The sequence below is a fragment of the Triturus cristatus genome, chromosome 4_1 (genome assembly GCF_964204655.1).
Source record: "Triturus cristatus chromosome 4_1, aTriCri1.1, whole genome shotgun sequence".
Classification (NCBI taxonomy): domain Eukaryota; kingdom Metazoa; phylum Chordata; class Amphibia; order Caudata; family Salamandridae; genus Triturus; species Triturus cristatus.
In genome coordinates, this window is record NC_140585.1 from 54,326,646 (window position 1) to 54,351,655 (window position 25,010).

At 47.9% G+C, this 25,010-nt stretch overlaps 1 pseudogene across 1 annotated transcript in view; it reads left to right on the forward strand.

The window, feature by feature from the left end:
- The window catches only part of LOC146839462 (uncharacterized), a 123,546-nt pseudogene extending 116,159 nt beyond the window's left edge, over nt 1–7,387 (forward strand). Inside the window, exon 2 of the transcript XR_014981080.1 lies at nt 4,405–7,387. The product of XR_014981080.1 is annotated as an uncharacterized LOC146839462 (transcript). The remainder of the gene's footprint in view (nt 1–4,404) is intronic.
- Nucleotides 7,388–25,010: the final 17,623 nt, after the last annotated feature.

Below are 25,010 nucleotides of genomic sequence, written 5' to 3' on the forward strand. Positions count from 1 at the left end.
TGTTATATACTTCCTGAAGCGTTACCTTTATTATATACTTCATGAAGAGTTTTCTTTGTCATATAGTTCTTGAAAGGGTTACTGTTGTTATACACTTCCTGAAACTGAAGTGACAGCAGCACATTCTGATCCATCTCTTCTTACACAATCCCTTCTTGTTTAAGTGAAATCTTGGCCATGTGCATCTTCCTAAAGCTGACCTTCAAGCAAGAGGGCTCTCCGTGAGTGCTCTTTCTGTACTAAGTTACTCTGTGAACACTGGAAAATCACCTTCTTTTCTGAATTAGGTACAGAGTGACATGTTCAATGGAAGATTTAGTTCAATCAATCAATCAATATTTGCTTTATTCGATTCAAGTATTAAATCATAAAAGCACAAGAAATATCATTCAACATATACAAAGTTTATCAAACTAAAAACTGATTAAAATCCATTACAGTTACCATAGGTATGACATAACAGACAGATTACAAGATGTTAGCCACATGCTCAGGTAGGAACAAAATCATCATGTGAATCAGTTAGTTTCAACAAGAATTAGTCCTTGCATCGATGACCTTGTTCTGACCCCCCCTTTCAGATATTTTGCAATGTGACTAGTGACATTTTCATCAGCTAGAGATTGAAGCCTTATAAATGCGGGTCGACATTGCCTCAAGCCTACCTTCTTCAAATAAGGCATAATCCATCTTCTCCTAAGTACAGTATAAAATTTACAAAAAAACATAATGTGGATTGTCGACTGATTAGATACATTGTCACAAGGACAGAGGCAGAGGGAGCGTGACCAGTCGTTTATTTGGGGAGATGTAACCAGGTTGTGAAAGTTGCCTAAGCGTAGGCGCGTCAGTAAGAACCTATCATAATTACTTGGGGTACATAATAAATAGGGTTGTATCTCTGTTTGAATCAAGAGTAATTGATTGGCTCTGACTGTCTGTTTCATAACGTTAGAGGACAGCCTGATCGTCTCCAGGTGTTTTAAACATAACGTTTTTAGGTCCTTCCTCGAGATATGAAGCATGGGGTCAGGATTGTCAAACAACTCAATGTGGTCAAGGTCACCAACAAAATGTTTTAATATAAGCGAGCCAGGGGATGTGATTTACCTGCTGCAGTTTCAAACAATCTAAAATTACTTCCCGATTTAGACCTGTAGACACACCTGTCCAGACCTTATGCCATAATAAAATCGGCTGGATTTTAATAAGGTCAGACAGGTATGGCAGGCCCAGTTCGGCATGGCAGATGTAAGTAGCTGTGCTATCAGGAACAGCCAAGAGGTATTTCAGAAAACTATTTTCAACTTGTTGGAGTGCCTCCACATTTACATGGCCCCAAATGCCAGCCCCATACAAGGCAACAGAGATACATTTGGCTTTATATATTACCAGGAGGTCATCAATAGGGCGCTTGCCCAACCTCCTTGCAAAATTAATCAAAGCACCTGTAGCTTTAGCAAAAAGTAATTTTATGCAATTGACAGCTTTTGCCCACAAACCCCTATTGTCCAAAACAACCCCCAGACATGAAAAATGATCTACAAAATCAAGTTTCCCGCTAAGTATGAAAATATTGCAGCACTTTACACTGGGCTTACTACATTTCATGACAAAGGTTTTTGAGATGTTAACTTTAAGGTCCAGGCTTGACATATACGATACAAAACTCGTCGCAATTTTTTGCAGACCGTTCGGGGTGCAAGCTAACAGGACCACATTATCGGCGTATAATAATACGCCAATTGCCCTGTTGCCAATGCTGGGCAGGTCTTGACATTTCCGTGCTAAAAAGTCTCCCAAGCTATTTATATACAGGGTAAAAAGGAATGGAGCAAGCACACACCCTTGCCTTACCCCCTTTCCAATGGGAAAACTATAACTAAGCTCACCCATTCTGCCGTAACGAACCCTGGCCCGGGCCTCTAGATAGGATTGTTTTAAGAAATTAACTAATTGACCTTCCACCCCTATTTCCTCTAGAATTTGCCAAAGCTTTGAGTGATTGACACAATCAAACGCTGAACTCAAGTCAGCTAAATACATATACAGACCCTTTTTTTGCTTGGACATATTTTCCTTTAAAGAGGCTCAGCTTCAGGCTTTGTTCGATTGTGCCCAGCCCAGTGCGTAATCCGTACTGTAAGTCTGAAATGATACCTGTGTCCTCAGCCCGCGTCTGTAATCTGTTTAGGACACACGCCCTGCGACCTTTACTAGGGAGTCCAGCAATAAAGTGGGGTCGTAGCAAGCTGGGTCATTGCGATCACCTTTCTTAAAGATTGGAACAAGGGTGGACTCTGTCCAGGTCAAAGTAAAACCTTGAACACATCATGCCCTTAGGATCAATGTTAGAAATTGACCCCACATCTTAGGGCATAATTTAAAAAGGTCCACTTGTACACAGTCTGGGCCCGGAGCTTTGTTCCCAGCACTAGCGTTTATATCTTCAATCACCTCATCCACCTCAAAATTGAGGCGTATGGGGAGATGGCTACAAGGGCCCAAACCAGGGCCCACACCAATGGCAGGAACAGAGCCACTGCCATATAATCTAGAAAAATGGGACACCCATTGGTCCTCCCCGATTGTATTTTCGAAACTAAGGGAGTGTTTGGGGGCCAAGAACGGTGCATTCACAGCATTCCAAAAGCCTTCATGTCCTTTAAGACAGAGGCTTGCCTAAGTCCCTGCCACAATTCAGTCCGAATGGCCTCTTTACGTACTTTAAGGGATGTTTTATATGCCAGCCTTGCCCGTTTTATTTAATCCTGATCTCTAGTCGGCTTATGCAAGGCCGATATCAGAGCGGCATGCAACTTACTACACTGAGTATCAAACCAACGTGTCCTGCTGTTAGAGGTGCTTTTTGATTTTGTCGTTAGGTTTGTTTCAATAACCTTTGAGATTTTTTTTTTAAAGGAATTACGGATATCTATATCCGCTGCCTTCTTATCTAGGCAGGTCTGAAACGCTAGATTATAATTGGCTAGAAGTGTCTTGGTTAGTTGGAAGGTATCCACTCCCGCCGATCTGATGGAGTATCCGTTAGTCCTATTTATAGCAATGTCTTTTAGTGGCTCTGTAGGTAAGTGTCCAAGAGATACCACCTTAGTTGGCAAGTCTAACTTAAAACTGATTGGAAAATGATCACTAAAAGCTACTGTGTGGGTTTTAAAGTTAGAAATTCTATCTGCATATCTATTTGATATTAGAAAAAAGTCTATAGTTGAGGACAACCTCCCGACCATTAAATGTACTACTAAAAAGGATTGGCGGTGAGCACAAATCATTAACAAAGCTTAAATCCAAGGAATATTTAACATTTCTCCAATAAGTGAATATGAGAAATGAGAGATGTCTATATCATCATCATGTGAGAGTCCACAATGTCCACCATACGCTTGACTACAAGGCTTCACATTAAATTCACCTCCCCAAATTACACAAAGTTCTTTAGATATATTTCTTTGAATGGCCGACAAGTCTGCCAGAAACTGCCTAATAACTTCGTTCATTGCTGTAACAGGAATATTGTTATAAAAATTAATAAGATCAATGCATTACTGTTTATCAATGTACAATTTTAAAATTTGATAGAAAATATTAGATGCCACAATAGCCACCTTTCTGAGGTTCAACCTATGTGATATAAAAATACCCAGACCCCCTTGCTCCTGGAAGGCACAGCCGGAGTTAGAAAGGTTTTAAACCCATTGATATGTAAAGTTTCAGTTATCCAAGTTTCCTGAATACATAAAATATCAAAATCATAAATAAAATCCAGCCAATCCAGGTTACTTAGTTTAGTGTTCAAGTCTGCCACATTCCATGAGAGTATAGTCAAGTGGCTAACTCTGGAATCAGCCCTAGTGAGACATTTTGTGTAGTCACAATTTGAGCTATAGTTTGTGGTACAGGAATTAACATCAATCATTAAATGCAGGTTTTTGTTGTTTCTGTCTAGCATAAGTGGCCCCTGGTCACTATTATCTGGTACATAATTAATGTCGGTCATTTCCCTATTTGCCTAAGTGGCCCAATACATTGATCGATAAGGCAGATGGCCTGATTTTCAGTATGTTTCTTAAGATTATAAATAAACTTCTTTGGGGCCACGGGTGCAACCTTTAAAGTATTAAAAATATCACTTTCACACCCCCTTTGTGGTACAGAACTAGGGTTTAAGGTAAGTCAATCTATGTCTTCCAGGGATGGTAATATATCAAATCTATTTTGAACCGGTATACTAAACTTAGTTAAATATCTGTGTATGATGAAATAGCCCTTGGTAACTTTAAAAAATGGTAAAGAAGAGATGTATTTTACAACTAGTTAAATATTGTGTATTCACATTCTCTTACATTTCCATTTAGTGATTTTAAATCTCTTTACATCCAATAGGAAACCAGCCTTGAATGCACAAATGTTCCTGAATAATGACAGTAATCGTGCAAATCTAAAAAAAAGTGGTTAGAAAAAATTAGCTCCAATATTCAGGAAAAGATCTGCACAGTCAGAGACTGAGGAACCTGAACATAAACTGATAGACCCTGGAAGAATCAGTCCAGAGCAATTCAGTGGATCTAAGAGTCTGAGCTGTGCACCTCCACGCAACAGGATGAAGAATGACCTCTAGAAAATTAAGGCAACAACACTGACAAACCACCTCCTGTATAAACAGGCCTGCACCACCAGCTTTGATCATGTGTTCGGTATGAGGTGGATACAGCATTGCTCTGCTTCCTGTATGATGGAAGACCACCATTCAGCACGCTAGGTGTATTGTATACTCTTTCTGGCCAAACCACAGGAGGAAGAGAAAAACACAACAGAGTGGAGCCAGACAACCGAAGGGTAAAAGAAAGAGAGGGACTTTGATCTACAACAGACTGTCCCAATTTGCATCGACCTGAAGGAAGACTAATCTTTACCTGTAAACATGCAAAACCATTATGTAATCTAAAGACATAACCACCTACAAAGAAGCTTTACTTGCCACAATTATTATATATGTAGTTGGTGAGTCTTGTGTTTCATTGTGAAATCTGAAATCAAGCATCCAAAATACCACACACATACAGGGAATGTGAGAATAACACAAGTGCTTTATCAACCATGTTGGATCTTCAGGAAACACAGTCATGGGATGCAGACAAATATAAACTCGACCCAGAGACACAAACCAAGAAAGAAGAATCAAACACATGCAGCAAGAGCTTTAGTTTGTCATCACTACTGAAGAGCCATCAGCAAACACACACAGGAGAAACAAAGTGCAATTGCAATGAATGCGTGAAGAACTTTAGTCAGTTAGAACTTCTAAAAGATCATCAGAAAACACAAACAGAGGAAAAGCCATACCATTGCACTGAATGTGGGAAGAGCTTTAGTCGGTTATCAAATCTTCAAATACATCAGCGAACACACACAGGAGAAAAACCGTACCATTGCACTGAATGTGTGAAGAGCTTCAGTCGGTTAACACAACTCCAAAGACATCAGCGAACACACACAGGAGAAAAAGCATACTATTGCAATGAATGTGGAAGTAGTTTTAGTGATTCTTCAAATCTCAGGATTCATCAGCGTACACACACAGGGGAAAAGCCATTCAAGTGCAGTGAATGTGTGAAGAGCTTCAGTTGGTTATCAAATCTACAAACACATCAGCGAACACATACTGGGGAAAAACCATACCATTGCAATGAATGTGTGAAGACATTCAGTCAGTTATCAACCCTCCGGAGCCACCAGCGAACACACACTGGGGAAAGACCTTTCCAGTGCAATGAATGTGTGAAGAAATTCTGTCAGTTATCAACCCTACGGAGCCACCAGCGAACACACACTGGGGAAAAACCATACAAGTGCAGTGAATGTGGAAGTAGTTTTACTGATTCCTCACATCTCAGGAGACATCAGCAAACACACATAGGAGAAGCAATGTGCAATTGCAATGAATGTGTGAAGAACTTTAGTCAGTTATCACTACTCCAAAGACATCAGGGAACACACACTAGGGAAAAACCACACCATTGCAATGAATGTGGAAGTAGTTTTAGGGATTCCTCAAATCTCAGGATTCATCACCGAACACACACAGGGGAAAAGCCATTTCAGTGCAGTGAATGTGTGAAGAGCTTCAGTCGGTTATCAAATCTACAAACACATCAGCGAACACATACAGGGGATAAACCATACCATTGCAGTGAATGTGTGAAGAGCTTTAGTAGCTTATCAATTCTACGAAGACATCAGCAAACACATACAGGGGATAAACCATACCATTGCAGTGAATGTGGAAGTAGTTTTAGTTATTCCTCAAATCTCAGGAGTCATCAGCGAACACACACAGGGGAAAAGCCATTCCAGTGCAGTGAATGTGTGAAGAGCTTCAGTCGGTTATCAACCCTCCGGAGCCACGAGCGAACACACACTGGGGAAAAACCATACAAGTGCAGTGAATGTGTGAAGAGCTTCAGTCAGTTATCACATCTCCAAACACATCACCAAACACACACTGGGGAAAAGCCATTCAAGTGCAGTGAATGTGGAAGTAGTTTTAGTTATTCCTCAAATCTCAGGAGTCATCAGCGAACACACACTGGGGAAAAGCCATTCAAGTGCAGTGAATGTGCAAAGTGCTTTAGTTGGTTATCACAGCTACAACGTCATCAGCGAACACACACAGTTTAAAAGCTATTTAAGTGCAGTGAATGTGTGAAGAGCTTTAGTCCATTAGAAAACCTACAAAGACATCAGCAAACACATATTGGGCAAAACCCATATAATTGCATTGAATGTGGAAGTAGTTTTAGTGACCCTTCAACATTAAAAAAATCATCAGCGAACACAATTCGGGGAAAAGCTATTCAAGTGCACTAAATGTGTGAATCGCTTTAGACAATTATCAGCTCTTCAAAGACATCAGCATACACCCACAGGTGAAAAACCCTACCACTGCAGTGAATGTGGAAGTAGTTTTAGCGACCTTTCAACATTAAGGAATCATCAGCGAACACACTTAGGGGAAAACATCTTCAAGTGCAGTGAGTGTCTGAAGTGCTTTAGTCAATTATCAGACCTACAAAGACATCAAAGAACACATACAGGTGAAAGACCCTACCACTGCAGTGAATGTGGAAGTAGTTTTAGTGACACTTCAACATTAAGGAATCATCAGCAAACACACTTAAGGGAAAAGCCATTCAAGTGCACCAGATGCGCGAAGAGCTTTAGTCGATTATCAATTCTAAGAAGACATCAGCAAACACATACAGGGGATAAACCATACCATTGCAGTGGATTTGGAAGTAGTTGGAAGAAATTTCAGCAAACTACAGGGATTAGTGATAAAACCTATAAACACAGCACACTTGAATAAGTTAAACAAGCACAGACTGGAGAATATTTCTAGCTGATTTTGGTGTTTGGTCCTTTTGGGCAAAAACTGGTTCAATGACAGCTGCTAGAGAACAACGTCCAAAGCCACAAGAAGTAAAAGTAGGAAATTGTGACCTGTAACTGTGTGAGATAATGCTTGCAGTGCACAACATTTACATCCGAAGCCCTGACGAGGGAGAAAAGATGCTCAATTTACTCATCACATGCATCTGTAAATGCACCCACCCTAGTGGCACTTCCCAAGAGGTGTCCAATATCAAGCTGGAGCCTTGGGAAATTTGCTGGCTCACCACTGACTATAAATGATTCATGGCCAGATTAATTGTATATGAATATATTTTAGACCTTTCTTATTTACAGAGAATCACCCAACCAACTCCTAACTGGTGAAAGGACAAAATCCGTGCATGATGGCAAAATTATTGATCAGAGAGAAAGCTGTTGAAAAGTTTAGTTCTTAAAACGTTTATGAAAGGTTGATGGTTAAGTAAAGAATCTTGAGCAGTAAAGAATTCCAGCTCTTGGAATCCAGAAATATTGACTCCCTGCTTTACATTTCTTTTTTTTTTAAATATGTTTATTAACATTTTTTCTGATTATAAGACAATAACAGTGGTCATCGGCATAATATGTAAACGTATGCAAGTAGACATCAGCTGTGTATCTAGTCAGCAGCAAAGGAGAATCAAACAATATTAGTATGCACCAAATCATTATCGTGGCCCCCATTGTTGTTGACGCTACCTCGAAGTCAACAACATCCTGGACCCTTCCCAATCCGGTTTTCGCAGCAACCACAGCACCGAGACCGCCCTCATCGCCGCCACTGATGACATCCGGACCCTGATGGACAAAGGAGAAACAGCCGCCCTCATCCTCCTGGACCTATCAGCAGCCTTTGACACGGTCTGCCACCGCACCCTATCAGCACGCCTCCATGACGCCGGTATCCAAGAGAAGGCCCTGGCCTGGACCACATCCTTCCTCTCCGGCAGAACCCAGAGCGTCTGCCTCCCACCCTTCCGCTCCAAAACCACCGAGATCATCTGCGGCGTCCCACAGGGATCCTCCCTCAGCCCAACGCTGTTCAATATCTACATGGCTCCTCTCGCCCACGTCGCACAACAACACAACCTCAACATCATTTCCTACGCCGACGACACCCAGCTGATCATATCCCTCACCGAACATCCCCACACCGCCAAAGCTAACCTCCACAGAGGAATGAAGGCCGTAGCCGACTGGATGAAGGACAGCAGACTGAAGCTGAACTCAGACAAGACAGAGGTCCTCATTCTCGGACCCACCCCATCAGCCTGGGACGACTCTTGGTGGCCCACGTCACTAGGCACAGCCCCGGAACCCACGGACAACGCAAGCAACCTGGGGGTCATCCTTGACTCCACTCTCTCCATGACCAGGCAAGTCAACGCCATCTCCGCGTCCTGCTTCAACACCCTCCGTATGCTCCACAGGATCTTCAAATGGATCCCCCTCGACACGAGAAAAACCGCCACCCAGGCCCTCATCACCAACAGACTCGACTACGGGAATGCCCTCTACTCAGGAACTACAAACAAGCTCCTGAGACGACTCCAACGCATCCAGAACACCTCGGCCCGACTCATCCTCGACGCTCCCCGCCGCAGCCACATCACACTCCACCTAAGAGGCCTGCACTGGCTCCCCGTCAACAAAAGGATCACCTTCAAGCTCCTCATCCACGCACACAAAGCACTGCACAACACCGGACCCACCTACCTCAACAACCGACTCAGCTTCCACACCCCCACCCGAAGCCTCCGCTCAGCCAACCTCGCCCTCGCCAGAGTCCCCCGCATCCGAAAAAGCACCGCCGGCGGCAGATCCTTCTCCTACCTCGCCGCTAAGACCTGGAACACTCTCCCCACCATCCTACGACAGACCCGGGACCTGCTGGCCTTCAGAAGACTCCTCAAGACTTGGCTCTTCGACCAGTAGCACCCCCCCCCCCCCCCAGCGCCTTGAGACCCTCTCGGGTATGTAGCGCGCCTTACAAATGCAGTGAGTGATTGATTGATTGTGAATCGGAGAGCGAGAGTCCATAGTGTGTAAGCCAAGGCTTCCATATTTTCCAAAACTTTTTAGGGCAGCCCCGTGCTTTATAGGTTGTCTTCTCTGCCAGCATATACATGTCCATGCTCTCTCCATTCAACAAGAGATGGAACTGCCGCGGCCCCCCTTGCCCTAGCTATATCTCGTTTCGCGACCACCAACCTTAGCTGCAGCAAGACCAACTTAGGTTTAGGGAGGTCAATATCCGTGGAGATTCCCAGCAAAACAAATGAAGGACTGAGTGGAATTGTTTCCCCCAAAACATTTTCCATCTCTCCCATCAGAGTCATCCGGTACCTTCTGCTTTACATTTCTTGAACCTTTGCATTGGAAAAGAAATATGGATTTATAAGTAAAGGAACACAAAAGATACTGAGTTTTGGCACAAATGATATTCAGGTTTGCATTTACAAGCTTTAAGCCCAACCTTTTTTAACATCTATATCCAATCTCTGACAGCAGTGTCCAGGAGCAGAGGATTAGCTGTGGTATCTTACGCGGATGAGACACAGCTGGTGGTGGCATTGTCTAACGACTTTGGGCAGGGTGCACTTAAGTTTCAGGAAGATTTAACAGCTATTGCAGATTGGATGAGGGCCAATTGTCTTCAGCTCAATGGCAAGAAATCGGAGATCTTGGTGGTGGGCAAAGACATCCATCTGTGGAGTGACCTCTGGTAGCCGTCCTCTTTGGGCCCTCCGCCGGCTCCTAAACCGGCATGAAAAAATCTAGGAGTCTGGATAGACTCCACTCTTTCTTTTCAAACCCAGGAGTTTGTTTCGGGCTCCTACGTGGGCTTAAACCTTTGCTGGGTTTCTTCGATCCTACCATCCGTCAGGTAATCATTCAGGCCACAGTACTCTCTAGACTGAACTATGTGAGCTCCCTATATATCGGGGTCAACAGGGCAGAGATACTGAGTTTACAAAAGGCACAAAATGCGGCAGCCCGAGCCCTTCTTGGTCTGCCAAGAATCTGTTCTATCGCTAGTTCCATCCGCAAACTACATTGGCTTCCGGTGGAGAAATGCATCCGAGACTCTGTATTGCTCACAGAATCATGCTATTCTGGCTAGCCTCATGGCGTCTTATAGACCTACGCGTCAGCTGCGCTCCAAGTGACAGCATCTAGAAGTTGTTCCTCGGTTTAAGAGAGTACGGACCGGAGGACTCTCCTTCCATGTTTGTGCTGCTAAGCTGTGGAACTCCCTCCCTGCACATATTAGAAACATTCAAAATCATTCTCTCTTCCGTAAAGCCATCAAAACTCACCTCTTCCCTGCATAATTGCCTCCTGGGTGTTCTTGGCTTGCTTATGGCAGTGACATTTTAGTGCTTGGACACCCGTTGCTGGGGCAGCTGCGCGCTTTATAAAACCCCATAACATAACATAACATAACAAGCAAAAAGAAACCCTCGTTTTATAAAATGCCAGTAAATGAATGGACATAAAAGTATGTGCTGCCTCGTGAGCAAACAGCAAAACTTTTGATGCAGTTGGGACGTCCTCAGACCACAAATAAGATAGATGGTAGCATTCTGAATCATCTGTAAGGTGCTTTTGGGTTGCTGGAGCTGCCAAATACACAGTGTTCTCATAGTCCAGCCTTGCTTAGAGGAAGGTGTTCACCGATATAATATGCATATGAGAAGAAAGGATACATCTTCCGTAGCCAAAGATAGTAGAAACTAATGCTTTCCACCGAGTTCATTTCAACAAAGTGCTGAGTCTGGAAAGTTCTTCCTGCTACCGACCATCATCACCACCACCACCCAACCAGTGAGGAACAGCAACAAGACTGCTCTTTAGCACACCCATCCTATACATAACACACTACAGGGGTTTGCTCCAGGGTCAAACTCACTTTAGTTTCACATTAACAGTAACAAGTTCTAAACTGGACAATTTATATTTAGGAACAAGTGGCTTGTACGGCCATTAGTGGCATAATACATTTGAAACCCAATACTTAATAAATCTGTATTAATGATACATAACCAAACATCCAAACACCACCCATGTATGGACACCCAAGAGCCTTTAAAAACCACACTACAGAGGTGTGTACCAGGATCAAACTCAATTTACTTTAACATTAGCATAAACTACATTATGATACAGCAAGAACAATCATGATGCTTTGAAATGTACACAATGATGACTAGATTTTACATATGAATAAGAAACGTATGTTTTTTGATATGTAATAAAACAACACATTTATTTAAATTCATGGTATTTGACTGCTGATTGTATAGATCTTAAATGTGATTTATTCCCTAAACTATGAAGATAATTTGTGCTTTCAGCAAGGAGCCTAGGTTATTTGGCAATAGAGGGGTCAAATCTCAATAGCATGACTGCTTTCAGCAGGAGTCTGCCGCAGGTGGCATTAGAGGGGCTTAGTCTCAATAGCATGACTGCTTTCAGCAGGAGTCTGACGCAAGTGGTATTAGAGGGGACTATTCTTGCCAGTATGCCTTCTCTCAGAGTGAGAGGTGCTAAAAATAGGTCTGTATCCTGGCACTTCTCTTGTCCATAAATATTAATAATCCATAAAAATTCCACAGAATGTTGAGTACTTGAAAGCAGTCTGCCATACAAGGGATTTTAACATGAATTTGTCAAATACAAAATTTACTTTTTTTATTTTTATTTTTGAGGTTCTTATATAGCGCTGCTTTATCTAATAAAATCTGACGGGTTTTCTTCGAGAGCCCTTTCTCCTTCGAAAGAAGTTTTCCATCGACATACCCAATGGGATTTCCGATGAAAGGCTGACAATCTGTCCAACTCTAAACAAAGCTGGTGGGTGGACCGTTGGTTTGGCTGGTCTAATGCTTAGTTGCATTTTTGATAGAGTGCCCTTTCGACCACACCCTGAATCCAGCCCGTCTTTCTTTATTGATTTTTCTATTTTGAGGTACATTTGAAGACTGTCCCCCCTCATTTATAGTTTGACAGGTGGCCCTCGGTATGCCAGAGGAGCAGGCGTAACAACTTCCATTACCCCGGTGGACTACCGTCCACCATATTTAGCGATCTCCTCCAACCTGGCTATCCCTGTGTCTTCAGAGGCGCAACAGGAGCTCCTCTAAAAGCTCCTAAAGTTTGCTGAGTGGCTGCCATGTTTCCCATGTGTACTCAACAGACGTTTTTGTTTTACTCCTTGTTGTAAAACGAGGCATTAGTTGTGAGGCCTGCACAAATAATGAGTCTACATTTGTTCCTTCACTGGGAACCAAACACCTCAATGTAGCACTTGACTCTCAGAGGGTAGCGTTGCAGAGCAGTCTAAGGCTTACTCTAGGGAGGTGGTGTGGGTAGTAATCGCCATTTACAGGTACGCAGAAATAACACTCAATAATTGATTTTTCAGTCTGTACTTTTCTTTATAAAAAGGAAGAGTATATTTATTACACACACACTATTCAATACTATGCATCAATTTACAAATATACATAAGTTGTTGGAAATACTTCTTGACATTGCGTAAACACTCCCATCCCTCCCGTGGGGGGGATCTAGTACCACCACTAACATGTGTGAACATCATCATCCCCCAAATGCATCTGGTTGACCATAAACTGGAGTGGCAGCCCACCCATTATTTCAACAAGCACTTATAATGGGAACATCTGCCATAGTGACACATAAGCCTGACTGAGAGCATCTCATACTAACCATACAGTATACATATTTCAATCACAGTGGCTGACAGTCTGGTTGTTCAACTAAAGCATTAGCAAGAATACATGCCTAAGCATCACTTGGAATGACAGGTACTTATTAGGTAACATGATCAATGCAAGTCATTCACAGCCCCTAAAAGGCATTGTATTCATAATCACTTGATTATGAAATTACACCCAGACACCATGGCAAGAGTACCTAGCAACAAATTTCCAATTTACTTATCATTTTGCATAGTGCATGTGACTTCCCATCCCCAAAGGCGCACTGTTCTTGATAGTTACGGTAACGGCTGCTGCATCGCTCGTAATACCTTTGTATTTTTATGCCTCTGTACTGTATGCCCTAATATCAGTCTCCTGCACTATTGCGTATTTTGCACAAATAATTAAATGAATGGTTTTTAAAATCGTAACTTGATATTGTCTTTTAATACTAGTTTTAACTTACCCGTCACAGTTGAATTCGTCCGATAGTTACCGCCCCTGACCCCGGTCCGTCACGGCGTGTGCCGATTGTACGGAGGGTCGTATAGGGGTCAGCAAAGCCAGCTCAACTTCCGGTTTCAGGCGGAAGCTCGGGCTGCGCTCTAGTCTTTCTCCACACTCTGTCTATTTCAGTGGGGCGCGGACGCGCGCAGCACTGTTCTTGATAGTTACGGTAACGGCTGCTGCATCGTTCGTAATACCTTTGCATTTTTATGCCTCTGTATTGTATGCCCTAATATCAGTCTCCTGCACTATTGCGTATTTTGCACAAATAATTAAATGAATTTTTTTTAAAATCGTAACTTGATATTGTCTTTTAATACTAGTTTTAACTTACCTGTCACAGTTGAATTCGTCCGATGGTTACCGCCCCTGACCCCGGTCCGTCACGGCGTGTGCCGATTGTACGGAGGGTCGTATAGGGGTCCGCAAAGCCAGCTCAACTTCCGGTTTCAGGCGGAAGCTCGGGGCTGCGCTCTAGTCTTTCTCCACACTCTGTCTATTTCAGTGGGGCTCAGGCGCGGACGCGCGCAGCACTATTCTTGATAGTTACGGTAACGGCTACTGCATCGCTCGTAATACCTTTGTATTTTTATGCCTCTGTATTGTATGCCCTAATATCAGTCTCCTGCACTATTGCGTATTTTGCACAAATAATTATATGAATTGTTTTTAAAATCGTAACTTGATATTGTCTTTTAATACTAGTTTTAACTTACCTGTCACAGTTGAATTCGTCCGATAGTTACCGCCCCTGACCCAGGTCCGTCACGGCGTGTGCCGATTGTATGGAGGGTCGTATAGGGGTCAGCAAAGCCAGCTCAACATCCGGTTTCAGGTGGAAGCTCGGGGCTGCGCTCTAGTCTTTCTCCACACTCTGTCTATTTCAGTGGGGCGCGCAGCGGCGCGCCGAAGGCACGCCGATGGCAAGCCCGTCTGCGCCCGTCTGCGCCCGTCTGCGCCCGTCTGCGCCTGGTCGCAGCCAGCGGCCAGTAACTCTGCCAGTCTTTCCGTCCACGCTATGTTATATCCCCTTTCTCTCCTCTACTGATTCCTCTGATTTACCCCCTCTTCATGACTAGAGGACGATGGTTCTTATTCAATATTCTAGTGTCCAACTGAAAGATCTAAATGCCTTTCCTTTAAAGAGCCCCTACATAAATGAAAAGGATCTGCTTCAATGCCCAGAAATTAGACGTTCATCAGCTCCAACTAATTTAACTACACCCGCTAGTCCCAAACCTTTGAGGAATAGTAACGCTCCTTTCCCCTCTCTGAAAATAATTTATTATAACGCCCGCTCTGTCCCCAAACATGTTTTGGAGATATGGGATTTACTGGATCAAACTGACCCAGATCTATGTTTCATTACAGAAACATGGCTTCAGGAACATGCTAGTCCTGATCTGCACGTGGCCTTTCTGCCCGAATATAAAATTATACGCACTGACAGGAAAGAGAAAAGGGGGGGCGGTCTACTAATTGCCTATAAAAGCTCCTTAACAATTAGTGTCCTGGAAAATGCTTCACTCAGTCAGATGGAAGTCAGCATTTTCAAAATCATTGGTCTCCAAAACAGATCTTGGAGAGGAGCGTTAGACTATCGACCCCCTGGTATAATATGTAATTTCTCTGATCAGTTAGTCGAAATGATTGCTCCTCATGTCATAGCCTCTGATAACTTTCTCCTTATTGGAGATTTTAATCACCATGCGGAATTGCTTCTCAATCCGGACACAGAGAAATTATTCTCTAATATGAGCTCCCTTGGACTTGTCCAAAGGGTGGTGGGGCCTACTCACTATGCTGGACATACGCTTGATCTCCTTTTTTCGAATATACCAGAAATTGTCATTGAATCCCCAGAGCCGTTATTATGGACGGATCAATCCCTATTGAAATTCACCGTTGCTACAATTTCTATAAATAAACCAAAATCTGACTGTAACCAAGTACCCCTTAGGCCTTGGCATAAAGTAAAGGCGCCACTATTCGAACAGCACTTCTGCCCCTATTCCTTAGACCCCGCTGCAAGTGTTAATCACGCTGCTATGCAACTAAATACCGCAATATTAACTACGCTTGATTTTATTGCCCCGGTCCGGAGCTTCAGGTCCAAAAATCGAACCTCTTCTTGGTTCACGGATCATCTAAAAACTACTAAAAACCTGTGTCGCTCCGCAGAAAAACTGTGGCGGAAAACAAAGAACTCTATAGATCGAGAAAATTATAAAAAGCAACACCATGGTTATATGCGCGAAATAAAACTAGCCAAAAAAGCGCATCTAGTAAACCGGAGAAATATGGCAGAAAACTCTTCAAAAGAACTATATCATATCCTTAAAAAGTTCACCACTCTTGCCAATACACCTACTGTCTCGGTCTCGCAAAATGGGACGGATTCCTTATCTGAATTATTTGAGAAAAAAATTCTGGATATTCATAAAACCTTTTCTATCTCCTCAGAGCATAGGTGCATTGAAGAACCTCTGTGTTCCTCACTTGATCAGTGCCAATTTCTTACCGACTTTAAGGAGTGCAACCTTGAGTCTGTCACCACGGCCATGTCAAAAATAAAATCTGGTTCTCCCGCTGATCCTTTCCCCTCCAAATTTTTTTCTATTATGGCCCCTACTGTTCTACCAAGGCTGGTCAGTCTATTCAATAAATCCTTGGCCGAATCGGATTTTCCGTCATGTTGGAAGACAGCCAGGATCAGACCGATCTTGAAGAAGCCTTCGGCAGACCCTGAAGTATTCCTGAACTATCGTCCATTCTCCCTTCTACCCTATTTTGGGAAAATCCTGGAGTCCTTGATAAATAAACAGTTGGTGTGCCACCTTGAAAGTCATGGACTCCTAGATCCTTCGCATTCCGGTTTTAGAGTGGCTCACAGTACTGAGACTACCTTGGTTGAGGTCACTGACAACATTAGATTAGTCTTAGACAAACATCAGTCTGCTATCCTCGTTCTACTTGACCTGTCGGCAGCCTTCGACACCATATCCCATCGGATTCTCGAACGGCGACTCTGGGAGGCTGGTGTCAGGGGGCAGGCCTTGAAATGGTTCAGCAGTTACCTGAAGGATCGTAATACCATTGTCCAGATAGGAAATACCTCCTCTAGAGTACGTCCAGTAAAGATGGGTGGTCCTCAGGGCTCTATTTTAAGTCCCACCCTTTTTAATCTCTACATTGCCCCCTTGGCAACAGTGATAAGAACGTATGGCTTTGATGTCATATCCTACGCTGATGATACTCAGATTCTGGTCATGTTAGGTCCTGACCCTAATGAAACTAAAAAACGCTTCATTGACTGTATGACCCATGTGGACAAATGGATGATATCGAACCATCTCCAGCTAAATAAGCATCTGCTCCCAGCTGCAGAACAAAAGTTCCAGCATTAGATAGGCTTGATTAAACATGAATAACCCTTGAGGGGTTCTTTCCTTCAATCCCCAGAGACTGAGGGTGGGGACGTTCTACTTTTGTGCTGGGGAGTCTGCGTTGCTCCTGCAGTTCCCCCTGCACCTTTGCCATCTTCCTGGGGCCACCACACGCTGAAAATGGGCAGGTTTTCACTCCAGGCTGTCCCAGGCCCTGCAAGGCTATATGGGGCGCTTTCCACCCCATTGCTTGCATATCTGAGCAGTGGCTCTTCCGCTGCTTCGGGGAGGGCCGCACTGACTCCGATGGCCTCACGCCGCGTTTCCCCTTTCTCGGGGGCCCAGTCCCACACTTGCATATCCAAATGCTAATTTTTATCTATCAGCATCAGAATTGTCTTTGGCTGCACCGGTGACGTCGGGTGACTCTGGTCAGTGGTGACAGAGATAGTGTCACTCATAGTCATTGAAATGTAACTCATAATTAAAACTAAAAATTTGAAAATGTCACACATAGCAATCTGAAACCTGGGTAGGAATCACTGACAGAATATCGACGACCAGGATATCGACGACAAACATATCGGCCCTGTTGGACCTGTCAGCCCTAGGGTAGTCTCCCCATCTATTTTTGATCGTGCCTCATTTTTTCCACCCTCATTTTGATGTTGGACTTAGGTCTCTGGGCGCCTTTTCATTGCCAACCAGTGTTAAGGTGCAGGTGCTCCCTTCTCCCAAGATGGCTGCCACAGACCCCTGCTACTGCAGAGTGGTCTTTCATAGTAGCACCCTAGCTGCCAGGAGCTGGCTGGAACCCCACAACAATGTTGCGACACCAGCCCGCCTTTTTTTGTCCCATAGGTAGAATGGGGAAGGTCCTGGAATGTGCTGGAACCTTCTAGAAGGGAGGTGTGGTTTTTACTTTTGACGCCTTGGCTAGAGGTCACCTGACCTAGGGATACATAAGTGAGGGAGGGAACTCTTTCCAGTCAGTTGGCCAGTTGGGGTGAAGCAGAGCTGGAGAATCCATGCCGGAGTGTAGGCGGTAGGGCCTAGCCAGGGACTTATGCCTCTGAGAGTGACAGGGCTTAGGTGCTGCCTCTTAAGTGAGTGAGGGATCCTGTGAAACCCACTGATCTTGCCCAGCAGTAGGAGGACCCAGAGAACCTCTGCCCTGCCTGACTAGGAAGGACCTAGTCGCCAACTCAACCCCTACCCCCCAAGGAACAGAACCCCAAGGGCGCCAGTATCATCTGCGCCACAAAGACTGAATCTTGAAACTGCAGAAGCGACATCCTGAAACTTCATGCCAAAGCTGAATATTGTAACTTCATGAAACGACTGATTGCCTGACTGCTGGGGATCGACCAGGTACTGGCACTGTGTCTCCTGCGCTGCCAGACCTGACCTGGGACCCCCTGCGTGGATCTGCTGTCGAGCGCGGAGCTGGCCGAGCTCCCGCTTAATTTGTGACCCCCCTCATGGAGGAGCCTAGCGCGCAACCAAGATGGCCGCGTAGGTGCGAGGCTCCCGAGGACCTCCGCGACCTCCTGCATAAATCCTGACAGAATCCTGTCCCAGATGAGGGGACTGTATTTGTGAACCCGAGCAGAGGTGACGCCCGTTTTCCGTTTTTTAATCGGACCTCGGACACCGGCAGGAGCATCGATTGAGGTTTGCGGCCTTCTCCACAGCGGCCCCCCGTACTGGAGTTGTGGGGCGATCCGGACACAAAGTGAACAACAGCGGCGGGCAGGGCTGGGTGACTCGCGTACCCCGCACTTTCACTTTCGCTTTTGCGCCCTCCTTGCTGCCAGGCGAGGTTAGGTTGCGGGGCGGTGTGCGGTGGTGTGGTCTCGCTGGGGTGCCCTGCCGGTCCGCCAGCTGCGGTCCGTCCTGCGGAGCGGTGGTCGCTCCCCCCTGGACCCCTTGAACTAGATTGTCGGCCCCCCCCTTTTCTTGAGGAGACTGACTCGTCTTGGGGATTGAAGCCATGTCCACAAAACAAGATGGCGATCGGGCTAAGATAAAATCGACCCGCCGTGGCGCGGCCCAGCAATCCAACAGTATGGACCGCTACACCCTCCAGAAGGGATCCCCAGAGGCGCCGCGTAGGTCCCCTACGGGCCCGACTGATGCTTCCGCTCTGCCCACGGACCTGACCCTCCGAGACGTCATGGGCGCCATCGCCGAGATGAAGGCCTCGGTGGACCAGCGCTTCGACACTCTGGCGCAGAAGATTGACTCGGTCCTCGTGGACGTGGGCCTCGTGAGGGCGGATTTGTCTAAAACTAACGACCGGGTCGACTCTTTGGCCCACTCTACCACGGGCCTCACAACGGACGTGGCGGCACTCCAACAGGAGGTGCGCAGGCTTGGCCAGGCGAGCGCCCTGATGAATCGTCGGCTGGAGGATTCCGAGGGTCGGGCCCGGAGGAACAACGTCCGCATTATCGGGGTGCCGGAGGGACGCGAGGCGGAGGCGGCGGATCTCTTTGTTGAGGACCTGGTTCTCACCCATCTCCAGCCTCGGGGGCTGAGTAAATTCTTTGCGGTGGAGCGTGCCCACAGGGTCCCCGGGGGTAGGCCTAAGGTTGGAGCCCCTCCGAGGCCTCTCATCGCCCGGATCTTCAATTTTCGGGACAGAGACGCTATCCTACAGACTTCCAGGCTACAAGGGCCGGTCAAACTTGACAATATGGACATCAATTTCTATCCTGATTTCACTCCGGCAGTCCAAAAGCAGAGACTGAGCTTTCTTGGTGTTAAACGTCGCCTAAGGGACCTGAATCTCAAATATGCGATGCTTTTTCCAGCTAAGCTGAGAGTGGAGGTGGATGGCCACACGCACTTTTTTGATCGACCCGAGGTGGCCGGGGACTGGCTAGACACTTTGCCCGGAGATCGGGGCCGGGGGGGTGGGGGGGTGCGGTTGGTGGGGAGGGCCCGCCGGATCAGGACTGAGGGACTAATGGTAGGCCTTGCTCTGGACTGCGTTGTTGTCACTATTGACTGTTAGGGTAAGTTCCCCTCCTGTGGAGGTCGTGTGGGGTCTCTTGGGGGATCTCCCTCCTCCTCTGGGGGACTAGTTAGTTTTCTTATCTATGGGGCGACAGGCACACTGCACTTTGGGGGGGCTGTTTGGGCTCATGCAGGGGTGCAGGGTGGGGGGAGTTCTGTTGGGTTGGGTGGGTTGGGGTGGGGTGTGGTTCGTTTCTACCGCAAGGCAAACCCGTTATTGTATTGTTGTTTTTGAGATGCTCTGGGGGGGGACAAATGATGGCTTCGTTATGTGATGGGGGGTAGGGATTTGACTTTGTTGTCCTGGAATGTTAACGGACTGGGTGATAGGATCAAGCGGGGTGTGGTCCTGCAGTATCTGAAACGGATTTCGCCTGATGTGGTCTTTCTGCAGGAGACACACCTTATTGGTAACTCCTTTTGTGCCATGAATCGCCGTGGCTTTCGCTTGGTGGCCCACTCGGGCTTCACATCAGGCTCGCGGGGGGTGGGCATCATGGTCAAGACCTCGCTCCCGCTAGAAATAGACGAGGTGCGCCATGATGAGAGGGGACGCTACACTGTCTTAGTGGGGAGGATGGAGGGCAAGGTAGTTGTCTTTGTCTCTGTGTACGTCCCACCGGGGCTACAGTCCACCACCTTTGCAGATCTGGGACGCCTCCTCCTTGACCTCCTGGGGGGGCTTCTGGTGGTTGGGGGGGATTTCAATGCGGTGGCTTCTGGGACTATGGATCGTCATCCCCCTAGGGACCTCCCCCGGGCACAGGCGTGGTTAGCGGGCCTTTTGGACACACTGGGATTGGTGGACTGCTGGCGTTTAAAGCATCCCACCCAGCTGCAGTACACCTTCCATTCGGGTGCCCATGGTAGCCTCTCGCGGCTTGATTATGTCCTTGTTCCTGCGGCCTATGCTGGGAGGGTGGGAGAGGTGCGCCATCTGGCGCGGGGTATTTCAGATCATTCCCCGCTCCTGTTGCACTTGGGTGTCTTCCCGAGGGGAGAGGGCAGGGTAGCCCCAATCAATGCTTGGTACCTGCGTGACCCCACTATTCGTGCCGACCTGATTAAATCATTGCAACGGTATTTTGAGGAGAATGTGGGGTCCGTTCCGTCGGCTATCTCCCTGTGGGAAGCCTTCAAAACAGTTCTCAGAGGGGAGGCCCTCTCCTTTATCTCCCATGCCCGCAGACGCGCACAGGAGGAGGTGACCCGGGTGGAGGCCGAAATTACTGAATTGGAGGGTGGTCTGGGGAGTGGGGTGACTGACGCGGCGCTGCATGTTCTACACCTTAAACAGGCGGCCTATAGGGCCCTCGTCACGGAGGCGGCCAGGGGCCTTAGCAGAGAGCAACAGGGGCGACTGTATGATGTGGGTGATAAGGCTGGCAAACTGATTGCATGGTTGGATAAGAAGGAGAGAGCTAGTCGTGTGGTCCCGCTGATTGAGAGGATGGATGGTGTACGAATTACTGAGCCGGATGGCATTGTTTCTTGCTTCGCGGATTATTTCCGCGAGGTATATTCCCCGGTCTCTCCCTGCTCGGAGGAGGATTCCCATGCCCTGCTGCGGGACATCGCGCTGCCCTCGCTTTCAGTGGAGGACCGGGATTCGTTGGATGCCGCTCCCACCTCGGATGAAATCGCCCTCGCCATACGCTCGGTCGCCTCGGGCAAGGCCATGGGCCCGAATGGCCTTCCTATCGAATTGTATAAGCTGCGACCGGATGTACTGGCACCTCATCTCCGCGCGATGTTCCTTGCGGCCCACTCGCGGGGCTCCCTCCCGCCGGACCAGCGTCTAGCTACCATCGTGGTTATCCACAAGGAGGGGAGACCGCGAGACCGGGTTACATCCTATCGGCCGATCTCGCTCTTAAATGCGGAGCCTAAAATCCTCGCCAAGGTGCTTGCCAACCGGCTGGTCGGCGTGGTGGGCGATCTGGTCCACCAAGACCAGTCCGGCTTTATTCCCCATCGCAACACGGCCCTTAACCTGCGGCGCTTGCACGGGGTGCTCGCGCGTGTTCCGTTCGTGCGGGAGCCGGCCATCTTGGCGTCCTTGGACGCCACCATGGCGTTTGACACGCTCGAGTGGCCGTACATCTGGGCGATGTTGGCGAAATTTGGATTTGGCCCGGGATTCATCAGCTGGGTCAAATTGTTGTACTCTGACCCATTGGCGCAGGTGGTGGTGAATGGTCGAGTCTCGGCCCCATTCGTGCTGGGACGGGGCACGCGACAGGGTTGCCCCCTGTCGCCGCTCCTGTTTGCACTGGCCTTGGAACCCCTGGCGGAGTGGCTGCGGTGGCACCCTTCTATCCGTGGTCTCCGTTGGACCCCTGAGTATGAGGACCGCGTGTCCCTCTACGCCGACGACATCCTGTTGTACTTAGCCTCCCCGCGTAAATCACTGATTGTCCTGGTCGATGTTCTGCGCTCCTTCGGCCGTAACTCAGGTCTTGTCATCAACTGGGCTAAATCCTGTGTCTATGTGCTTACCGGGGAGGCTCCTGTTCTCCCGCGGGGCTGCTCGATCCAGATTGCCTCGCAGGGGTTTCGTTACCTGGGCGTCTATATTACGCTGGACCCGGTGGCCCGCTACGAGCGGAATTTGCTTCCCCCCCTCCAGCGCTTGAGGGAGGACGTCGCGCGCTGGCGGCGCTTGCCGCTTTCGCCGCTCGGCCGGGCGGCATTGTTCAAGATGATGTCATTACCGCGCTTTCTGTACGCTCTCCAGAACTCGATGGACCTGGTCCCGGCGCGTTACTTCCGTGAGGTGGAGAGTTTGCAGCGCCGCCTGTTCTGGGACGGGAGGCCGCGTATAGCCCTGGCAAAGTTGACGCTCCCGTGGTATGACGGAGGGATTGCCCTCCCGGATATTAAGCGGTATTACTGGGCCTCCCAATTAGCTGCAATTAATCACGGCCTTTACGGGCCCGCCTTAAACCCGGCATTTGAAATGGACAAGATGCTCCTGCCCGGTGGCGATTACAATCGAGCGCTCTACACTAGCGTGCCCGATTCCCGCCTGACGGGACCCACGCGTGTCATGGTGCGAGTATGGCACGCGGCCAATGCAGCTATGGGATGGAAGGACCGTTTGACCCGGGCGTCACCGTTGTATGCGTCTGAGAGGTTGGGCTCCCTATGGACCTCGAAGGGCTTCGATAGGTGGGACACGATAGGCATTAGTACAGTGGGGGACCTCTGGACGAGGGGAGGATTCAAAACATTCGAGACACTGCAGGCGGAGTTTCAGCTGCAGGGCAGTGAATACTTTCGATACCTGCAGGTCCGTCACGCACTGGGTTCTGTCTTCCCAGACGTGGCCGCCATCCCGGAGTCCTCCCCACTGGAGGATAGAGTGCTAGATGGCCACGTTCCAGACAGCACGATCTCCCTCATCTACAAGAAGTTGATTAATGACCGCTCGGGCTTACTGACTGGGCTCCGCGAGGCTTGGGTTGCCGATGGGTTGGAGCTGGACGACGAGGACTGGATTTCCGCGGTGGCCTCCCCGAAGGAGGTGGCCATCCCGGCTCGCCTTCGCTTCGTCCAGCTTAAGATACTTCACCGGGTATACATGACGGGGCCAGGGCTTCTGCGTATGGGCTATGCCGAGGATGGACTGTGTAAGCGTGGGTGCGGTGCATTGGCGACTTTTTTACATATTCTGTGGGAATGTCCGAGGGTGGAGCGATTCTGGCGTGGTGTGCATGAGGTCCTGCGAGCGGTTACGCATGTCGTGCTGGTGCCTGAAGCGAGGAGATGCCTGCTGAATGTGTGGGAACCGACCGACTACTCGGTTCCGCAGACGCGATGGGTGACGCTGGGTTATATGATTGCTAAACGTGACATCGCTCAACTGTGGGGATCCCAGAGGCCCCCGGCAGTGTCGGCCTGGAAAGAACACATGGATTGGTGCATGTTCCGAGAGAAGGTGGTGTATGTGGCGTGGGGTAAGCCTGGGGCGTGGCTGAAGGTGTGGGGCCCCTGGAACGCCTACCGCGGGGGTATTTGCGAGCCGCCATTGTTGCCTCCCGCTTCACCAGCTCCGTCCCCCTAGATGACCCCCTCCCTCAATCCCGGGCACAGTGTTTTTCCCAGTCCCGGACCTATTCCCCTTCCCCTCCTTCGATTTTAGTGTATGGTTGGGGTCCCCCCATTTGAGGAGCATATGTTGTCACTTTCGCTCTCGGGTTGCCTTGCGGGTGTGGTTTTATGTTGTTGTGTTGTATAAAACGAAACCGTATTGTGGGCTCAGAGTCATGTGGCCCACGTTGTTGATACCTCCTGCTTTAGCGTCTCTGTAACGCCAAGTGCCTTATTGTATACATGTCATTTATTTCTGTCACTTTAGCGGCCGGCCGGAAGGTTGTAGGCCCATACCTGTATATATTTGATATTGTAATAAACGGTTTCAAAAAAAAAAACAATTTGTGACCCCCCCTGGTGCGAGGACCCACAATGCGATCACCGCCGCGGCCCGTAGGCCTCAGGGACGTGTCAGTGCCAAGTCGGGGCCTGCGGAGAAGCCCGGGGCCCCGCCGCTGCCGTCGCAGCGTGAGAAGGAAGAGCGAGTGTCCGGGAGTGTCCCGCGCCGTTGCGCGCATTGGACGAAGGACCCGGAGTGGAACCGAGCGACGAGACCAAGGTAACCCCCGGGAGCTGGGAGGTAGCGCGGCCGTGTGGCGGCCTGAGACTCGCCCCCCCCCTGCTCCCCGGGAGTTGTGGGAAGGCCCGGTGCGCCCCCTGCCAAGTGGGAGCGACACCGCATGCAGAGACTGTGACTTTCCCCCCTCCGTGGGATTTCCCTCCGTAATTGTGAGTCTCCCCTCCGTGGGATTACCCTCTCCTGGGGACTGCCGTTCGCAGGACTCGCCAGTGCTCAATGCGTTCTACGTTGGAGTAGCGCTGA